The following is a 23,089-nucleotide window of genomic DNA, read 5'->3' as shown; positions in this document are numbered from 1 at the left end:
GTTGTGTGTGTGCATTATTTATTTACCGATTTGTTTTAATTTCGCATACAAATCCATCGAAATCATAAATAAATGCAGGCAGCATCGCCCGAAAAACCCATCTCCGTGCTCGACATTGACGTTCGTGTCACAGTTGAATAAACTAAAAACTAAAACTGAAGCTACAAAAAACAAACATGAAAACATCTGCTCAGCTAATTGACTAAAGTGCCACTGCGTTAAATGTGTGTGCCATAAAAACCCACTTGGCCCCATTCGCTTGGCATTTGTCACAACATCAAGTGCCTGCAACGGAACTCTTTTGCCCGAAATAATAAAAAACAAAGCCATCAACTAGCCACTTAATCACTCGGTCCAAGCAGACCAGGAAATTGAAAATGAATTAGTTGCTGTTTTATTTGTAACTCGATCTAAAGTCCAAGGGGGGCAAAAAATGTAAATTTTGGATGCACAAAAACATATCTTAGTTATAACGAAACTTTTTGGTAGGTTCTACTAATGGAATATTTTCCTATAAAAGTGCCAAGCAAAAATACAGGAGTTTCCCTCTTAAAATAAGTTTTTATTTATATAAGTTTTCCAGGTTATGTTTTTTTTAGTTATATGTAAGAACTCACCTTTTTTATGAACGAATAAATATAATCAGTGCTGTAAAAGACACATAAAAAATGCATTAATATTTTATTAAAGGTAAAACAAAAAATAATGCCTTAATTCAGTGTTTGTAAAATATTTAGCAATCCTAACTAAAAAGGGTCATATAGCTCATTTTGGAACTGCCCAACTTTTTTCAATCTTCCAAAACTTAGTAAAGCATATATAAAACAAAATAAAACCATACTTTGGACATATAAAATGGTGTCAGTCGAGTACGACGACAATTAAGACAATTTTGCTAGCCTGTGTTATTGATTTTTAATATAAAACTAAAAAAAATTATAAAAAGTAGGCTTTGACTCTTCAGATTATGGATTATATATAGACAAATATTGGTTTGCTTGAAAATAATACTCGTATCCCGAATCATTTGTTCACAAGCAATTCATTTTTGAGTTAAACGACTTAAATCTATGACTTGTCATTTCTAAGAAGTTTATAGAAGTTTATAGAAGTTTTTAGAAGTATGGAAGTGCAACAAACAAAGTATGAAAGTGAGTTTTCTTTAAGTATACTTTCATGAAAAATGGTATTATATTTAAAGCACGGACGATCTGATCTTATTATAGTTAATAACTTAATCCTGAAACCAGAGGCTAGACCATCTTCCAATTTATTCAACCAGGCAGTGGGCACTTGTAACCGTTCCATTGCATAGATATTAAAAAACAAAACCGAAACTTGGTTTTTATGGGAACCCAAATGGGGTTAAGGGGAAAAGGGAAACCCTGTCTATATGAATAATAGAAAGCTGCATAAAAAATGCAACCGACGCAGCAGAGCATTATGCAAATATGCAAATAAATATCTCTAAAACATTTGTTTCAATTTCCCCACAAGCCGCTGTAGCCCCTTTTATGGCCCCGTAATCCCGTTCAACCAATTCCACGGATGTCACATCGGATGGCCCACAAACGATTGGATATAGCCCCCCCTATATCACCCCTATATCACCCCTATAGCACCCCTATATCATTCCATTCCGCTGCTGCTGGCTTGCATAAAATGGTTTTGAGCCTGGTTGGGCTCGAGTACAAAAGATTTTTGTGTGTCCCATAAATTTGCAGCGATGTCAGGCATTTTTTTTTCGGGTGGCAAAGGGTGTAGGGATGGGGTTTTCCTAAACCCCCTTTTGTGTTGGCCTTGTAAAACATAGCAATTTAGATTTGTCACCAGGGGGGATGGTAAAAAATGTGTTGCATATTTGTCGATTGCCATAATTAAGCCGTAAATGAGGCGCAAGTGGGCGTTTTTTGGGTTTGCTTTTTTTTGGGGGGGGAGGTGGTTTGCCACATCATTTAATGCTCATTAAAATAACTGCGACGCGTATCCTTCCGCTCTGTCTGTTCCACTATCGTTTTCCCATTTTCCCCTTGGTTTTCCCCCACCCACACACACATTTTCCCACTCTTTCTCTCTCTTTTGGCATTTGCGGCACTTGACATTTTGCGGCGTTTTAATTTGGCGCACGCTCAAGTGCTCCTCGTATTGCCAACAGCAGTGGGTGGGCCATGGGTGGCGTGGGAAAGTCGCTGGGGAGGGGGTTACAAAGGGGGGTTGCAAAAGGGGTTGGCCGGGGGCTAAGCCGGCAAATGAATTGCTATAAGGCCAACGGCATGCCCCGGCGGATAACGAGCTTTGATTGCCAGTCGAGAGTTGATGAAATATCATGCATGGCCACCGCAATCATCATCATCATCCGAGATCATCCTCATCATTATCGGCATTTTCCATCGACATTTGAGGCAAAGACATGCAGTTGGTCTTAAGCCAGATCTATCTGGTAATTGGTTTTGGATACGCACTTTGACATTTCAGGCAGTAACGCAATTTTGGGGACTTAATGCATGTAAATACAACAATTTTGAAAGTTATGGTGGCCTATATTATTTTTTGAAATTTAAGTTTGACTATTTTGGTAACAGGAAATGGTTTGAAAAGAATAACATGAATATTTCGGAGGTAACTTGATTTCCACTCAAACTATTAACAAATATTTTTCATACTTAAAATTGATAGAAACTGGCCTTTTAATAAAACTACGGGCATAACAATTGGGTGCTTAAAGTCTACAATCTCTTATCATATTTCCAATTTGCCAAACTTTAAAACTATTGAACTCTAAACAACTAACTATAAATTTTAACACAAAATTGCATTGGAATTTTCTTTAAGAACTAGTATTTTATGTGCCTCATATATTATTTCCAGAGGTTTTTTAATATTATGGTAAATATTAAAATTTCTTTAAGCAATTTGAATTGGAGTTTTTGTACGCCCTTGCAATACTTTAAAAATATTTAACTCAAAAAAAAACTAACTAAAAATCTTAGCACCTACAATATTAAACTGATATTTTCTTTAAGAACTAGTAGCTTATGCTTTTAATTTAAAGGTTTTGTTGTTCTTTGAAAATATTAAAAATCCTTTAAACCATTTGAGTTGGATGTACCCCTTATGAGTGGTTCTCTTAATATTAAGTTTTAAGTAATCTTCTTAAGATTTAAATATTTTTTTTAAGATTAAGAAGTCAAATGCTGTGAAATCTATTAATTTAATTTTCTTATTCAATTTAATTCAATTTTGCTAGGAATAATAGGTTAAAGCCCCTAAAACTTTAATATTGCAACTGAAAACAAATATGTTTATGAATGGGTAAAGTGACTCTTAAAAAAATATTTTATATATATTGTGAAACATTTTAATTGCCATTTTAGTTTTCTTTTCTAAAAAAGATTTTAGGACATGCATTTACATTCTTCTAATAACTTTGAAATATTTGTATTAAGCAATTAAATGTAAGGGATTAACTTTAAATGGCTTATAAGAGAACCCCTTACTAACTGTGAGTTCTTTAAGGAATTTCTAAGCAAACCCCTCGGGAAACTAACTAAATTTCCATGAGTTTCCGCAGTATTCATCGGCGAATGCCTTTTAAATTCCACTGCATTCCTTGGGAGGACTTCACCCTTCAGCCACTTGACAAGGCAAAAATACGAAGATGATGTCTTTTGGCGCATTCCGCCCTTCCACTGGCAACTGTCACTCATAATTTGGCCAGGGATACATTAGTGTGATGGGATGGGATGGGTGTGGGCTTGGGATGGCATTGGGATGGCATTGGTTGTGGGTGCTCGGAAAAGTGGAGTTTCCTCATACATTTTGAATGCCAGCGACATTAGGTAGATGAGGTGGGCGGGGTTGGTGGAGGGGGCGGTAAGAGGCTTTGGTGTCTTTTATCGCCTTTTCATCGAAGTTATCTTGCATATTGCATGAGTCGTTCGCCATATGGAAATTTATGGCCGCACATACACACACTCGCACACTCGCGCGAAAATCGTTTAAATTTGAACGTGCTCGAGTGTGTGTGTGAGCCACAAACATGTCCTTATACATCCTTATCGACATGTGTGTGTGTGTGTGTGTTGATGTGGCTTACTCAGTTATAGATTTCTTAGGGGACCCTGTTTATTATCCTTTTTTATATCCTAGCTGGCTTCTGCTACGTTTCTTTTTTATTTATTGATGTTGTACATTTGAGTTAAGGGCGCAAAGCGTCGCCGCATTCGTTAGCCATAACTGATGCCGTTTTTCTTGCCTTTCCTCCTGCAGCTCCTTATTTCTACTTCCGTTTCCTCCCCACACACACACACACACACATATATACAGTAAAAGCACGTGTTTGCCATGGCCTGCACTGCATATGAAACTGTAATACAAATATTGCGCATACGCCACATTGGCCCAGTGGCCGCAGGAACTGCCCCCAATATCCAGCTGCCTTTTGAGCCAACCCCTCCCCCAAAAAGGCGATCAAAAGTCGACGTCAACCACATATTGGTAGCCAAGGCAGTAAACATAACTAGCTCAGGTAACCGGGCCAAAATGTTATTTACTTTGGCCACAACTTCGCTTAAAGGCGAGCATCCACATAAATTCCTGTAGAAATTGAACGCCAAAACGTATTTATTGTTTAAGCGAATGGCCAGAAATAAAAGAAAAGCTAAGCGGAAGCTGGGAAATTTTCCGGACGGAAATGTCAGGTTGGGTGTTCGAGTGGAAATAAGCAAAAACATTTGGATATTGTAGGGGAATTTGGTTGAATGGAGTTTCTTGGCTTAAATGCAGAGCCTAAACCTTTAGGTTACTTTATCTTAATTCTCTTTAATTGCTTAACCACTGTCATAAAATTTAATATCAATTTTAGGCTTTAAATTAAGGCTACTACTGCCTTTTCCCCTTTTGATCGACGGATCCCTCTGACATTTTGTGATCCACTTGGCCATTTCCAATTCTCCGCATCACTGCCAAAGCCAAAAATCATAATTGATTCAGTTTTAATTGCTGCAACAGCACAATCGCAGAACGGGGGAGAAAAATCCGAAAAACGTCCAAAAAGATTCGAACAAAATGGGTAAAAAAGGAGCAAAAAAAAAATGGCCGAAAACGACAGGCCAAAAGCAACGATCGATTTCATGCCAAGCCGACCTGCCACGCCCCTTATGCCACCCCCTTTTCTACGCCCCTGCGTCTACTGCAGTTGAATCAAATTTAATATTGGCTTGTCACGTGAATTTAACTGTGCCAAGCTGACATTTTGTTGGCTCTCATTTCACGTTAGATTGCACAAAAACCAGAATTGTAAGCGGAGTGAAAAAAAAGAGAAAGTATGTGAAAATAAAGATATGGGAGAGCTGGCATAAATGCAAATAATGGAACAAAGTAAAACATGCTTTGATCAAATTACTACGTTTTTGTTTTAGACATATAGATCCATCAAACAAACCTTCAAAGGAAAATAGGGGTGTCTTGTTATTATTTTATAAGCCCTTTAACATATGTAGGAATTCATTAAAATTTTATATATGTGTGGTTGATATGCCTAAAATAATGTAAAACTAACAATATTACAAACAATAAATGTATCTTGAAAATACTTTCTTCTCAGTTGTTCATGAAATATCATATATTCGATTCAATTTTGTATATGTGTCTTGATATGCTTAAAATATTGTATAACTAACAATATTCCTTATACAACATGAAATTGTTTAAGACGATACTTTAAGATATTATAAAGATATTTATAAATTATATGTATATTTAAGTCTCCAAAAATCTATTTTATATATATTAAAACCTACATAAGATAAAATAAAAATATAATTTCAATTGAATTCATCTTGAAGATACTATCTTCTCAATTATTCTTCAAATACCACATATTCGATTCAAGGTTAGAGCTTTAATCGCCTCGAAAATACTTTCCCCATTTCACTTTCTTCTGGGCTTCTGTAGAAGTAGAATGGCTGTTCCCTCTTAAATCTTTGGCAATGCACCACGCCCCCGAAAACCTATCAACTCCCACTCCCCATCAGCTGTGCCCCCTCTCTTTCTTTCTCCAACTTGCCGTCTCTTTCTGCCATTAAGTGCAACACAAGGACGTCGATGACATTGCTACTCGCGCATTTTGGCCACTTAAGAGTGGGAGTGAAAGAGAGGGCTGGATGGGTGGGGGGGTTTGGGGGAGTGAGATGGGAGATGGGCATACCGAAGGTGAACTGCGGCTGACTGCGAGGGCAATAAATATCAAAGCATTTGTTTGCCGTCAAAGCCAACAGAGGCTGTGAAGATTCACGCCCCCGCTCAGGCCGATGGCCAGAAGTCCGCCCACCTGCCACGCCCCCATCTCCATTGTGGAGAAATAGGCGATACACTCAAGAAAATAATTTATATTATTATTTTTGAGCCATCTAATCGAAATGGAAAGATTATCTACATAGAAAAATTACATCTCAAAGTGAAAAAGTCGTTTCAAGCCAAGAGAAAACTTTTAAGTATTTCTTAAGCACATCCATTATATTTACTATTTAATCATTAAAATTAAAAAAGATCTATAACGCATATTCTATCATTTTGAAATTTCTTTAAAGAATCTTTCAAAATAGAATTACATTCAAATACATACATTTAAATTTTAAAATAACATAATTTTAAATTCCTTAAAAACTCTAAAAATATATGTTTAAAAAATGTAATAATATATATTATTTATATATTTTTATTTTTTGTTATCCACAAAGAAAGCAGGACGTGAGAAAAATAATTTTTACAAAAATACCACTGAATAAAATCATTGAGAAAAATAATTCCAATCTTTAGATTTATAATTGTACATATTTTTAACCTACAACTGTTTATTATAAACAATCAAAAAATCTAAGCATAGATTTGTTTTCCTCAGTGTACACACATATAAACACTCTCAAGTCACCGGCCAAGTAGCAGTCTTAGTAACAGTAACAGTAGCAGTCACAGTCACGTGCAGCGTAATTTGCACATTTAACATTTAAAAGCATTCCATGGAACACGAAGGCGTATACGCAATAAATTTTACGACCCGCCATTAGATACATGGCCTACCTATACAGGACCTATGGCCAGGATGGCCAGGGGCGTGCTAAGGGGGGTTCTAAATTTGGTAGAGCGAGTGGCAGGTTCCCCAGGTTAATGATAAATTGACTTAATTACTGATGTGCCAAGCAGCTGAAACGCAAATATGAATGATTTGCATGTGCTGCATTTTCTTTTTGATTACGGCAGGGAAAATGTAAAGCCAGCTTAATTTTAAATTATAATACAAGTTCATAAATTAAACTCCATAAGGTAAGGGCATGTTGACAATTTATTTAAATTTATTGATTTAATTTACTAGAATTCATGTATTTTGGGAAAATTATATTAAAATGGCGTTACATTCGGAAAGCTATTATAATAATATTTAATATTATTATTCATGTCTTACATTTATTCATCTTGGGGTACAAAATCACTTAAAGATATTTAAAACAAATTTTAAAGTTCAAGAAATATTTTAGTCCTGATTATATTATTCCCAATAATTACAATTTGCCAATATTATAAAATTCCATAGTTATGAAATACAATTAAATGCTTTTTCATTGGATGTTCCAAATTAAAACCATGTTCAATTAATTTTTGATGACCTGTATATTATGTTAATTTTCTATCTTAGAACCGAGGTCATGATTGGCTATAATATTTCTATAACAAATCATTTCCTTCACTCAAAATGAATTTTAATTATTTCCATCAACTAGACTTAATAATTTATGTTTGCTGGATGAAAAACAGGCAATTTTCATAAGCTCTCTTCCGTATAATTCGTAATACCCCAATAGGTGTGCTGGCGAATGTGATGCTGTTTGCTCAGCCCAACCCAAGAGCAAAAGTTTCCCAAACACGGAGTAAATATACGCATTATTTGCTCACATTTCTGGACCGAGATCCGAGATGGCTTTCATCAGCAGTTCGAGCACGTTTTCTGGGACGAAGCGTATTTCTTGTTTTATGTGCGAGAGCCAAACACCAGCGACATATAATTGAATCCATATTCCTAATGAGTGCACGCCCGAGCGCGTCCTCTCGAGAACTCAGGTCCTTTACACCCCTATTATGGCGGTGCTATGTACCTCAGCAGGCTCCGGATTTTCCATTTCCATTTTCCCCAAACCAACCCATTTTCCCAACCCCCAACCCCATTTTCCGATCCATAGCGTTGGCCATATAAGCGGACTAGACGACAACGAACACGTGCCAAAATAGAAATCAACTTTGGCAAGTTCCATTTTCCATTTCGTATGCAACATGCGATGTTGGAAGCAGTAACAACCTGCAACATTTTTGAACAATTTAATTTATTTATTTTGTCACATTTTTGTTGTCGCTGGCAGTCAGCTGGGCTGACATGGGTCCTTCGTCCTTCGGCCAACGTCCTTACTGCCATTTTCTCTGGCCGAAAAGGGGGGGGGGGGGGGGGGGGGCGGAGAGGAGAAAGTAGCAGGTCCCTGTTCCTGTCCCAGATCGAAACGCACTGATAGCCGCTGTCAGTCAGAGGCGAACGGATTTCGCCACCGGATGGCAGGCCGGTCGATAGCGCCGGCTAATCTGGTCCACCCCAAAAACCCCAACTCAAATTGAAGAGCCACCCCTGGCACACACACAACCACACACACACACACACACACAAATAGCCAGCCGGATGGGGCTGCCCACACTGGATTCAATTAAGTTCACGAGTCTTGGGCAATTATTGCTGCAGACTCTCGGACTCGAGAATCCAACTTGAGCACCGAGCATTTGGCCAAAAAACCGGAATGTCATGTTGATATGGAGTCCGAACAGGGGTTCCTAATCTGCGAACACAGAGGAAATCTACAATTTTAAACTTGAAAACAGCAATTTAAGGCAATTGTCCTGGGTGGCTGCCTATCTTGATATTCCCAGTCTGAGATTTTCGCACTTCCTTGTAGGCCATGACCCCTTTGAAAACATATTCATCTTATTTTATAAAAATATTATATATGTTATCATGAATTTTCCAAGCTGATATGCAATTTGTGGTTTCTTTTATGGATCACATAAATATTCCCTTCAATATACTATAATAAAAACTTATAAATATCTAAAAATTGTAAAATATAAAAAAAATTCTTGGATCTTTAATTTATAAATATTTTCAAACCCTTTTAGATATAAAATACTTATAATATTATCCATCTTAAGCTATATGTATAAGAAATAATTATAAAAAAAATTCTAGCATGTCAAAATAAATCAAAAATATTTATAAAAAACCACGTATCTAAAATTCATAATAATATAAACCTAAAAAAATGTAGATCTAAAAATGGGACTATTTTACTAATAGATTTATTTATAGATCCCATGAACTTTTCCTCAAATTCACTTGAATTAATTTCAATAAAAAGGCCAGTATTTTTAGATTAAAAGCCCCAATTATCACTCTAGACTCTATCTAATGTCAAACTGATTATACCACTTAAGAAGGCAATTAACTAATTTTATATTTAGCACCTCCATAAATACGACTATGAGTTCTTTTTAAATATAGTTTGCTTCAATTAGCTGGTAATTTATTTTCGTTTGACCCCGTTTTGCCATAGCAACAGCAATCTAAAAAAATCTAGCTGGACAGACAGTCAATCTCATTTGTTGGCTAAGCTTAACCCATTTCTTATGTAAGCCAACCGGGGAATTATTCTTATCTCTTGGTATTTCCACTTTATTCTTTCATTCGGAATTCCCGTCATTTCTGACACACATTGCTTTGAAGGCGATTAATTTTTGTGCTGCGAGCAAAGCAAAGAAAATTCCCCCACATAAATTTTCCCTTTTTTGCCGCAGCGCATCGCATCGCACACTCGGCTGCTTAATTATGGTGAAAATATTTCACTAATTAGATCATTTAACATTTTCTATGCATTTTAATAAGCATTCACAGGGCCAGGGGATGACGTTCCCCTGTCGTCGGGCCCTTTAACCCTTATCACATAAATCGCCGGACCTGCTTAACCCCTCGCCTGCATCGCCATTTTCCGAAAACCCCAACACCGCCACCACACCCCTGGAAAACTGTCTGTGTTTGTGAGTGTTGGTCCTGTAATTTATTTATGGCCACATAATAAATCTGTGCATAAGACATTCCCTGACCGCTGGTCAAGAAGGCAGGGGGGGGGGGGGGGGGTGGGGTTTAAGGGCTGGTTGGCCATATTCCTATGTGCCTGCCTTACGGTCGCCGTTTCCCTTTTAATGTTTTTCCTCCATACCCCGCCATACTTTATTGCAGTGTCATTTGCGCAAACTGTTGTTAATAGCCTTGTGGCGACACCACGCCCCCCAACGCCCCTTTCGGCGGAAAACCAGATCTGTCCAATGGATTTGACCTATCCGAGGGTCTTACAGAGTCCTATCCACTGTTTTTTATTATTTTCAAGTTGGTATCGCTCGGAAATGCCCTGCGAATCTTAGGCCTTCGTATAGACCAATTACCTCATGTTGTTTACAACTCTTTTATGTCATCAGCTCTTTAAGATGCCCAGTATTTTTGAAATAAATACACTCAGCGGATTAATTTCCCTTGAGTTCTTGGGGGTAATTATTGATTTCAAAATTGCTTTCCTTGCATTTTGTGACTTATATTGTAAAATATGAATTAATATATTTTTTCTTTTCTATTTAAATTGTAATGTCTTTTGTAATATTTCAAAAAATATTTCTAGTACTTTTATATATTTAATATATTTTTTTGCTTAAGTATTTAGTGAAATATATTTTTTATACTTAGAAAAAATATTTATAATAACTTTTTATTCATTTAATATATTATGCTCTATAAAATATGTATTTTAATATTTTTTTCTTTTCTTGATAAATTTTAATGTCTATTGTAATCTTAAAATAAATATTTCTAGTATTTTTAATTTATTTAATATAATTTTTGTTAAGTATTTAGCCAAATATATTTTGTGTACTTCGAAAAAGTATTTATAATAACTTTAAATTCATTTAATATAATTTGAACTTAAAGTATTTAACCAAATATTTTTGTTATACTTTAACCAAGTAGTTATAATAATTTAAAATTCATTTAATATAATTTTCTCTTAAAGAATTCAGCAAAATATATTTTTATATGATTTTCCTTTATAGCACTTAGCCAAATGTATTTAGTATACTTTCCCTTTTACTAGTCTGCAGTCTATTTAATCTTGCTACCTTTTTCACCTATATTCAGGCCAACTTCATTTTATTAAATCCCCCATAACCCCCTCTACTTTAGTTGCCTTATTGGGACTTCAGCACTTACCCACAAATGGAATTTCCGGGCTTTTGGCCCTCAGAAGTGTTGCCTCATTTGATTCGCAACCAAAATCAATAATGAGCTGTAACTAATTCTGCTTAGTCAGTCAAGGGCGAGGGGGAAAAGATTGGAGTATTGGGGACCGCAATCCTTATGCAGCCTACCACTCGGTGGTCTTTTGTTAATGGTAATGATAACGACGGTGCCGAAACCCCATCATCATCCCTATCGTGCTCATTATCATTATCATTCCGGTTAACTGTGCGATGGCAGTCCCCGATGAGTTTTCAGGTCATCTCGTTTGGCTTTGAGGCTGGACTTTGGTCAGATTTGGGTGTCCGGGTGATTGAGAATGTGTGTTTTGGGTCAAGTATCCTCGCAGTGCACACATATTGCGGCTAAGCTGACTTACAAAGGCCTAAGCAGAGCTGCTTTGTGCTGACTTAAGGCGCTTTAGAGGCTCAGGATCAATATCACCCACTGCCCATTCCCGCCTTAAAATACCAGACACTCCCATTGAATCAACAGGATATAATCCCCTTAATGCATTCGCATCAATATTTTTACAGCCCTAGGACTTTGAAAATATCTATCAATTAATCCCCCTCAAGTTGAGCCTTTAAAGTGTGCAAATACTTTGACAGGTCACCAAATAATTAATATGATTTTTTAATGCATTTTTCACTGCTTAAGTTTTTTGCACTCATTTTTGTAACTTTGCGTTTTGTTGAGAGTTTTCTTGCTAGCCATCTTACTTTATTTGCGCACTTGCAGCTTTTGTTTGTTTGATTTATGCAAGGCAGCTTAATGGGGAAAACCACCGGGTTGACGACTGTAAAATTCCCACCACGGAATTAAGTTTTCCGCAGTTAAAGGGATGAGAGCGTGTTGCTAAGTAAGTGATTATGCCTTTTAAGTAATCAGATTACTGTGCTAACAATTTGTGAGAAATCCCGCACCTAGGTAATTAAATAAAGCGGTTTCACTGAATTCGGCTGTACTTTTTATGTGGCCGTCCTAAAAATAACCAGCTTCCTCAAATGAAATTGAAAGACTTGGAGTAAAACAAGGGCCAATTTCTCAGTGTGCTTTTAAGATGATAACTGTCAGTAATTTTTACGAATGACCAAAAAATTTAACCAGAACATTTCCTCTAGTTTCGAGTTTTTTGAGAAATTTAACACCTAGTCAATAAAATGAAGCGGTTTCAATGAATTTGATTTTTTTTCCATACGATAATTCAGAAAATAAGTCGCAATATGAAAGCAATTTGAAAGTTCTAGAGTAAAAAAAGCCTTGATGGCCAATTTCTCAATGTCAGGTTAAGTTTAAGGAAAGAAATTCTAAATTCTCAATGTCAGCTTAAGGTGATAGTTGGTTAACTGTCAGGAAAAGTTAACATGAACTTTATTTTTTGGGTAAGACAAATTCGTTTTCTCAATGTGATGTTAGTTAAATTAACGACCAACAAATTTAACCAGGACAATATCTTTGATTAAGAGATTAACACTAATCTGTTGTTGAGAAACCGAAAGTTTCCTAAAAATCAATTTAGCTCGAGAACCAAAATTAACGTGACATTGAGAAATCGGCCATACGAAGAGTTTTCAGAATATTGTTATCATAAATCGTTATCAAATTTGTAGATTTGTACACCTCCTTTAATGCAAATGCGATCACGTACCCACCTCTGGTGTGTAATTATAATCCAACCTGAATTGATTTCCATTTGTTTTCCGGACCAAATCGAAACCCATTGAACGGCATCCTCCGATGCTGGACGGAAAAGGTCTGGAAATTCCGGCTGGGATTACGGATAAAGCGCAGAAGAGTGCGACCGACGTTTTACGACTTCATTTGCCGCGTTACGTGATAGTGCAAATACACAAATAATCAACAGCCAACTCCCCTCCCAAAAAAAAAAGAAAAGCGAGGCCAACAATAAACAAAAAACAATAAAATGGAAAAGCCCAAAGCAACAGCGTAAAAAATTTTCAATGCGTGAAAGTTGGATTTGCGACGGGGGGAAAGGGATTGAAATGTGGGGGGTTTGGGGGTCGACAGGTGGAAATGAAATGGCAAAAATGGGCAGCGGAAGTTGAGGCCGGTTAAAGGGAATTTAAGTTAAACATAAACGCAAACGGAAATAAGCAACAAAAACAGCGGCAAACATTTTTAGCGTTTTCTGGCACGCGATTTCCGCGGAAATCGCAATAACAACAGCAAGTGAGAAAGCATTTCGCCGCAGGGGAAACGACTGATTGATGATCTGTTTGCCCCGAAATGTATGCTACGTTTTTTTACGCGACAACATCAATCAAAAACGATCATCGTGGTCATCGCAATTAGACAATAAGATACTAGAGTTCGAGATAAAAAAAATTCCTTTAAAATTTATATATGATCAATTTATGTTTAACGAAATAAATGTATACCAATATGATATATCTTTAATATTACAAACACGTTTTTGAAAGTATATCTGTGTCTTTCAAATATTAAGTATTCATTACTTAAAGGGTCCATTCATGTATCCATTTTTATGTTTACTGAGGTATAATAAACCAAACTATTTTGCAAAAATATTTAATCCTTTAATAATTTGTCTTATAAATAGTTTTCACATTTTTTTTAACTGAAAAAATATTCTTTTAATTATTTTAGCTAAATAATCGTACATATTACCAAGAAAATCTATTGAAATTTACTTTTTTGTAATAAATGTAATGCAATCATTATTTTAAAACTACATTAGTATTTCTCTAGATTATATCCCAAATTTCATTTTCTTATAATTAAAGTTTTTATTTGATTAAAACTAAAAATGTCCATTAAACTATTGAAACGTGATAAATGCACATCAAAATGTTACATTTTACATACTAAAATGTTGGTTAAATTTAAATTCTTAAATAATAGTTATTATAATAGTTATTATAATAATAATATTAAAATTACCTATGGTACGCTCCATCAGCAATTAACCTTCAAGAGCTTTTTGGATCGATCGAAATACCCCGGAATACCTAGGGAATTATCAGACAAATAAAGCGGGTTCTCAAAGCCCTTTTGACAATATCAATACAACGGTAACGGGGACTGGGATCATAGGTATATATGGCAAACATACATACAAAAACATATAAATATCTGAATGTGTAAGCCACGTGTGTTTGTGTGACTAGCACACTGACACACTGAAAAGACGTCAAAAGCGGAGCCGCAGAAAATAAACAAAAATTCCTCCACAAAGCGAAACGAAGTGAGACAACAAGAAGAAAAAGGCGAAACGAAAACAAAAAAGGGAATACCAAAAGGAAAGGAAGAAATGAGGGGAAAGGGATGCCAAAAAGGACGGGCAAACACAGAAGAAATAAATAGAAAAGCTACCAATAAATAAACAGAAAAGATAGTCTACTTATTTGAGCAAAGACAAAATCTATGTATCTTTATCTATAGGTCATCGATAGTTTTAAAGTATCTATTTAAAAGCAGGAATTAAGGAATTTGTAAGCAATAATATATCTGGTAAGTTCACTACTTTAAAATAGACAATAACCTAAACCTGTGAACCTATTGAAAAGATACAAGATATACACTTACACTCACATATATCTAATGGATAAATATTCTATAGCCTTAAGTTTATACCCTGCGAAACTTGAATAATTGAAGCTGAATCAAACCAATTTTAATGTAAATACACAAGGAATCAATATTCTTTATTGCCTCGGTTCGTATAAACAATGTATATGTGAAATCCCCCCTGCCCAAAACATCTCACAGCTAGAATCTTAAAGAGAAAACATTCCTTGTTTGCACAGACAATGAAAGCGATTACAGACAATTAACGATAATTTGCAGCCAATTTATATGGTTAAAATCACATAGCTTTGAATTTGAGAGACAGCCCGAAATGCTGGCCATGCCTGTTTATTTGGACCTTCAAGAAATATTTGCATTGGCATTCAATTACAACCTGTCAATTAAGATAGGTACGTTTAATTAAAACTAATTGTCCGAAATTAGAACTCTTAATTTTAGGTTGAGAGGTATGGATACTGTCTATGTGTGCATATTTAAATAAGTGTAATTGCAGGCAGGTGTCACTGGCTTATTTTGAATATATGGTAAGAAACAAATCAGTGAAGTAAATTTGAAATAAATTCGTGAAATGTTCAGTAATTGGCTATCGATAAATGTCTTGTTATAATTAAAAGTGGGATGAGGGTCATGAAATTTCCACAGTAAAACACATTTATAATACCTTTTCATTTGGGACAGCTGCTTTAAGATTCTACTTAAATTGTGCTTGGCTAATTTATTTCCTCATTTGTAAGCACAGTTGCATTTGAGTGCGCAGGCAATCAAATTAACCGACTCTCGATATCCCCAATTATCGATAAATTTCAACATCTGTTAGTACAGTTGCGCTCGGCACACTCAGTCAGTCCGTCACTCATTGAATGCTTTGGGAAATCTTTCTGAGAGCCAGTGCCGTCGATTTAGTTGGCTAGGGTTACAGCTCTCGAGGCTCCCAGATTTCTCCCTTCCGAAAATGCTGCACATGACAAAGGAAATTTTGGGGATTTTTTTGTTTTGTTTTTTTTTCTGTTTTGTTGGCCAAATGTTAGCGGGGTGTAACTGCCTCGATACCCCTTAACTGCTTCTGAAAACTCAGGCAACTGTCTGTGTTCTTCTTTTAGTTTTTTTTTTTTTTTGGCCGTCACGACCGTAACGTAAAAGCGGCGCGTGCTCGACTGCAACACACTCACACTCTCTGTGAAACACCGATGCCTTTTCTTTTTCGCCTTTCTTTTTTTCCGCTTTCTCCGCTTCGTAAAATTGTTCTGGTATATGTACATTTACCGTTATTTCCATTCGCATTCAGTTGAGAAAGGTATTAAGCCGGAAAAACACGTTGCACATCGATGTACATACGAGCATATCTGTGTGATCGTTTGCCGTGTGTACACAGGGAGAAACATGATCGTTTCTGAATAACTTACTTTCAAAATTCGACTAAACAAGAAAACGAAAAAATCGCTTGAAAATCTGAGCTGATAATATAAATTATACATGTGGTACTATTGAAGTATATATTATCAAGTCGCTTTAAGTTGAAGAAGCATTTATGTCGATGAAGACCGATATTTAAATATTTTATTAAAAATACAACTTCTTAGTAATATTCCTCTTCGAATTTGTTTTTATTTATTTAGTATTTAAATATATATAGTTATTTTTTAACTGCATTTATTAAATACTTGGAAACTTACATATAAAACAAATTAATCTGAATAAAATATTGATTCTTATAGCTAGTTATAATTGTATAATCTAATTAGAAGGTAAACTTGGCAACTCATCAAGCTTAGATACATAACACACTAACTAATGGTATTTTAATTTTATTAATATACAATATGCAATAAAGAATTTTAAATCCTGAAGTCCACTTAATTTTCTTACTGCATACTTTAAGACACCTTTATAAGTGTTTTTAAAAACGTATTGACTTGCTCAGCACACCAATAATACCCAAAAATTCAAATATATTTTTATTGATAAAATTCATAAGTTTATATTTTTCTAATCTCATTTCTGCCAGTGTACGTGTGTGCCTGTGTGAGTGGATAATATTCCTTGGTGGCCAGCGAGGCGATGGCACGTGTATTTACGTGAAGTCAACGCAGCCATACCTGAGAGATTCGCCAGGACATTCCCTTCTCCACGGGAGAAAGTGGGAAAGTTCCCCGGGGGGAAAGGTGAAGGGGGAGAGAAAGCGGAAGGACAGGTTGCCTCAAATGTTGGCCAAAATCAAATGAAATTAGCGTCGCAGTCGCTTCCTAGATGATTCCAAGATTGTATGCGACAAGATATGTACTACATATACTGGACGTGGGCGGCGGTGGGCGGGGGCAAGTTAATTAAAAGTGAAGTCAGCACTGAAATTAGTTAATTAATATTAAATTCAATTTGAGGCGTCGGGCCAGGCACAATTGAGTTATCAAACGAGCGCCTCGGGTCTTTCGCTTCGCACCGAACGTGACACTATTAAAATGAAAGGAATGCCCAATGTCCTGTCCACTGTAAAATGAGGACGTGTCCGCCGACCTCATGAATCTCATTTGGCTGAAGGAGGTTGTAGAAAGAAGCTGGGTGTCTAGATCGCAGATTAAACTGTTGCTCGAGATACTTGAAATCACTTATGTGTTTAAATCACCTTCAAGTACTGGTAAGCCGTTCGAATTTAAAAGGACTCTATTTTCAATGTTTTTATATACTACGCAAGTCTGTAAGAAGAATTACGTAGATTTTATTTTAATTTTTCATAGAAATAAGTATGTGTACTTCTTCATGACCCTAAACAGACTAATAAATACGGTTTGATTTATTTTATATTGATATAAAACATTGTAAATTCGAATTTATTTCATATTCGAATACAATATTTTTCGCTTTGTTTTTTATCCATTGCAATTTTTTAAAATTTGAATAATGGAAATAATCATTTTAAAAAATTTAAGTACATTTAAAGAATTTTAAAAATATTTTTTTAGGGACCACAACGCTATAAGGAAATATGACTTACATCGTATCTAAAGTTTTCTACCTTGATTTATATATTTTCAATATTTTAAATGTAAATATTATGTTTTTGGTATTTAGTTAAAAATCGAAAATTAAATTTTGTATGTAATTTGCACTTTTTTTTACCAGTGTGAATTATCATTCACTTAGCTGCATGGGTCGTGTTTTCATGTACAATGCGGCGCATCTCACGGTAATTTGGCAGAAATTCCTATTTCGATTTTATCGTCAATTAACCAATGAACCGAATGGATAACTAGCAACTCGAAACCATCAATTAGGATCGCCCACTTGCGGTTGCCCCGGCCACATCCTCCACGTATTCCCATCTCTAAAAGTCCACAAATACGTGTATGTGTATGAGCACATATCCATTTGCATTCCATGGTCATGAATCAGCAGGCGGTTGATGCCTAATCTTATTTACCCTTGGAGCCCGAATGTAAATTTTGCAATTTGAGCACGATAACAAGGTTGATTGCGGCCGATGGCTTAATTCCCATTACACAGAAATGGCAAAAAATGTCCAAGTAAAAAGTGAAATGTTAACAGCAATGCCGAGAATGCAAAATGCAATCTTCAATCTGAATTCTGCGTGCAAATGCAGTTTTCATGTAGAACAGAACCTCACCGGATCATCTGTACAAGCATTTCCATCAAAGAAATCCTCATGCTAATGCCGGGCATTTCAAGACCAGAATTTGGTTTCATTCGGCACCTCTAATAGAGAATGTTCCCCAAATCATAGAATCCCCACGATGTCGGTTCCTGTTCCGTTTCCCCATTGGGCCACAAAGCTAGATTAACTAGAACTAGTCAAAACTACTCAAAAGTAGCACCTAAACCACAAGAAACATCAGAAAGTTCTGATGTTAAAACGACTCTGCGAGTAACGGGTGTAAAAAGTTGTAATTTCTGAGACATTCAGAATATTTAGATTTATATATACAAGATATATATACAGATATTTTTTGGGTAATAAACATTTCATCAACTTGATTTATTCTTGAAAAAGGGTATATTGGAATCCGTGTGAGCCCTGAGAAATGGAAAACTATAAAAGCTAGAAATTTGGGACTTAACATGCAGATTTTTCGGATTCCTGCGCAGTGTAAGTTTGGTTCATCGGAGTGCCACTCTAATTTTTGTGTTCGGATTATCAATACCTATCTGGATGTTAAAAATTGTTTTAATAGGACCGTTCATTAAAAAGTAATAGGCAAATAAAGTGTGTTATATCGGAAACAGCCGATTTGATGCATGCATAGCTCCATCTCCCTCACACAAGCTGAGTAACGGGTAACGAGTAAAAGTTGAGGCCATCGACTATAGCGTTCTTTCTTGTTTTTGTATTAGGGTTATTAAAAGCACCATTACGTTTCCATTACGAAAATATTTTAGATTTCCTTACCTTCTCCCATTTTACATTTATTTTTTCTAATGCTAAAAAATGTTCGATATAATCAACAATATCAATGATAGCCACTATCGATAGCCAAAACCAACAATCTATATTTTTCCACCACTATTTGGTATGGCAAAACGCAAAGCCCACCAAAATAAGCAACCACATTTAAATTAAGAAATACCAATTAAAGTTGATTAGAAAATATTAGAAACGACAAGCCACCAATAAAAGTGCCATAAAAATATATCACAGGCATCAGCAACTTGACTATTAAGAGCCATGGCAAAAATTGAAATGACAGCAATTCCAGCAGCATGTCAGCAAAACTTTGCCCACAAAAAAGGTTGAGCTTTTCTTGCGAAATAAATGGCAAGGCAACTGAATCCAAATGCAGAAAAGGCCATAAAAATAAAAGCGAAATTGTTGGAAATACCTGCAGCGAGATTGCAATACGCAAGAAAATCAACTTGGGAAGCAACATCAGTGGCACACACAAAACGGACATGTTTATTAGTAATTCTGGAAATTAAATCAGCAACACAATCAGCAATTGGTCGAAAGCAAAGCGACTTTATAAGCAATTTGTTCGGAACAATAAGCCAAACACAAGTAACATGAAAAACAATATAAAATGCATTTTAAATGTTGCAATCAGAAACGAAAAAATGAAATATAAATACATAGCCCGGAATGCTTTTTTAGATTAAATGCAAATGCTGAAAAAATATTACCTAAAAGCTGCAATAAAACCAACATGCAAATGAGACTTAAATTGCTTCAAAAATAGCGTCTTTAATTTTTAATAGCATACACAAGGCCCAAAAACTGTTTATTGTAATCGCAAATTAAAAACATTGGCACATAAATGCATTGAATTAGATAATAAACAGATAAATTTATGAATAATGGGGCAAACAAATTACACTGAGCAAAAAGCGTAATTCTTTGTGATTAAAATTGATAAGTGCGTTTTTATTTGCTTCGCGAAACATCCAAAATTAATTTTTTACGACAGTTAGTTTTAAGCCATCCTTGATTTAAAAACTTATATTCTTTATTTAAGAAGTTTCAAGAGTTATTTCCTGGTTTCGAGGTATACTTATTTCGAATCAGTTGGTAAGTACAAAACATACTTCATTCAAAATAAAAGTTTTGTATAACTATAAGAATTTTGACATTGAAGCAAGCGTGCCTTAAGATATTTATATTTAAGAATAATTTCTTCTTGATTCAAGCACGCACCGTACATTTTTCTTAAAGCAAGAAGAAGAAAAATATCTGAAACTAAAAGCCAATCGAGCTTAAGTTAAGCTATTAAACAACAAATATGAAAAAGAAACTTAAAGTAATTTCAATTCTTAAATAGAATAGGAAAATCAAAAAATGATTTTTATCAAACAGAATTCTTGAAATTCAGTTACAAAAATATTGCCAAGTATAAGTAAATAAAATCAGCTTTGTAGCAAACTGCAAAAATCGGCAATATAACAAGCGACCACTTTAAAAAAGCCACTCAGTGGCATTGTCTTCCATTTGCTGCAATTATTATTTAATTTTTCGCTTGCAGGTTGGCTTCCCGTGCGTTTTTCTTTGTGGCCAAGGGTAAATACCTCGTTTTTCTGCCCTTGATGTTGTCGTCAAAGGAATGCACTTTCGCCCAACCCCCCAATCCCGGCCAGAAATTGCATCCAATGCGATGCAGCCACCTTCGATACATTCGAGGATTCCGGTTCGTTGAAGTTGAAGTCTCGTGGCCCCGATAGTTGGCATAAATATTTAATTTTCATTTTGCCAACTCGGCCCGAGGAAACTCACCCACTCAACTGGCAATCTCTTTATTTCCCGGGCTAATTGAGGGATTATACGGAGAAGGCGAGGTAAATATGAAATTTGAATCTCAATCACTCGACGAACCGACAGTCGAAAGTCTGCAGCTGCAGCAATTCCACAGAAAACGAGATCAGGACTTATTTCAATTTCAAATTAGTTTTCCTCCTTGCGGAAAGTGTTTCGCCTGCCATTTTGCCAGTTTGGCCGCAATATTGATTTAAATACAAAATGCCAAGGCATGTTTATACACATATTTTTGTTTTGTTTTAATTACTGCAAGTTCGGTGGACTTTTTCGGGGAGAGTTCGGGGTTGGGGTACCAGCAGGCATTTGACCGGCAGTTGTGTTTGCTTTAATTATAAATAATATTTAATCTAGATATTTCACATTCGAATGACCGTCCAGAATGGATGTAAGCCTTATTATTATTATTACTAGTGTTTATTATTATTATTGCCATTTTTGTGCTGCTGCTGCTGTTGCTGTTGCTGCTGCTGCGGCTTAAGTGCATAAATAAACAGATTTTAATTTAATTATTATGAAATGCATTTGCCCCTGGCCAGGTTCCATTATTAACGGCCTTCGATCCGGCATCCAATGATGATGATGATCATGATGATGGCCATGAGGAGGAGTAGGAGCTGCCCTCCACGGGCATGTGGTCCATAAATCTGGTGCGTCGTGTAAAATGCAAAATATTGCTGGCCAAAAACTAGCACACACACGTTCTGACCTTATTAGCTGCAGTTGACCAAATCGAATTAGACCCCTGGGTAAAAGCGTTTGGCAAACAAATTTTCGATACGTGTACGCCGTGCATCGCAATTGTACGGTTGATCCTAGTTAATGCCTCCCAGGGGCTGCCTGGGGTAAAAATAACCGGGGGTGGTCAATAAACATAAAGGGTGGGGATCGGAACATTTAAAAATATGCAGATATAACTCATGATATTAATACTAGACCAATAAATATATTTCAGCAATTGTTGCATGTTAAGAGGTACTAAAAAATTGTTTTAATTATAAACATTTCCTTTTGGAAATTATAGTATGACCTTTTACACCCAGAAAAGTACAGAACAAATAGTTTGAGAACGAATGTTCTTAAAAATGTATCGGATCGTTCTTGAAATTTTTGAAATTAATATTCTTAAAATAAGAAGCATTCTTTACTAAACCTAATATGCAATCAGAAAAAGTAAGTTTCCAGGGTGGTTGAAGTGTTAAAGGTCCTGAGTTCGAATCCTCGCCAAGACATTTTCTGACTTTATTCTCATTTAACAGTTTTTTCAAAACCTTGAAATCTTAAATACTCTTAAACACATTTTTTGGCTTTTATTATAAATGATAAATTTTTAGTTGTTAATATTCTAGTTTTATTATTTAATAAGAGATTAGCTAAATATTTTAAAGATTTTTTAAGACATAAGATATTTTTTTAATTAATAAGTTTTTTATGATCAATCTAATGATTTGCATAACTTTGTACTTACCAACCACCAACAAAATATAGGTTAAAGAAAAAAAGATTTATTTATTTTGAAAAGATTTTAAAAGCTTAGGGCTAGTTGCTTATTACTAGTTAATTATAAACAATCGAAAATAATAAATCCAATAAAAGACATGGCTATTTGCAAGCCCCTACATCCAATGTTAATTACCCAATAACTCAATAACTAACCGCAATCATACTGCATGTTCGCTAAAAAATAAAGAATGCTTCATTTCGGTAATTGGCCACACACAAAACCCCAATGAACTCGACGATTTTAATGAAAATGTAAAAGCCATTGAATATCCATTAGCCTAACAAATCAGGCACACACACACAAACACATTATGTTCTATCACCTATCTGCAGACTAACATACACCTATTTTCCTTTCGCCTTGGGTGCTAAGTGTTTCATGTTTCCCT

General features: G+C 35.5%; 1 long non-coding RNA gene across 1 annotated transcript in view; it reads right to left on the bottom strand.

Moving 5' to 3' along the window:
* The window catches only part of LOC139353468 (uncharacterized), a 77,054-nt gene that overhangs the window by 53,315 nt on the left and 650 nt on the right, over positions 1-23,089 (bottom strand). The window contains exon 2 of the long non-coding RNA XR_011604757.1: positions 618-648. This is a non-coding gene — a long non-coding RNA (uncharacterized lncRNA). The remainder of the gene's footprint in view (positions 1-617; positions 649-23,089) is intronic.

The sequence above is a fragment of the Drosophila suzukii genome, chromosome X (assembly GCF_043229965.1).
Source record: "Drosophila suzukii chromosome X, CBGP_Dsuzu_IsoJpt1.0, whole genome shotgun sequence".
In the NCBI taxonomy this organism is placed as follows: Eukaryota; Metazoa; Arthropoda; class Insecta; order Diptera; family Drosophilidae; genus Drosophila; species Drosophila suzukii.
This window is presented reverse-complemented; position numbering and strand designations above follow the sequence as displayed.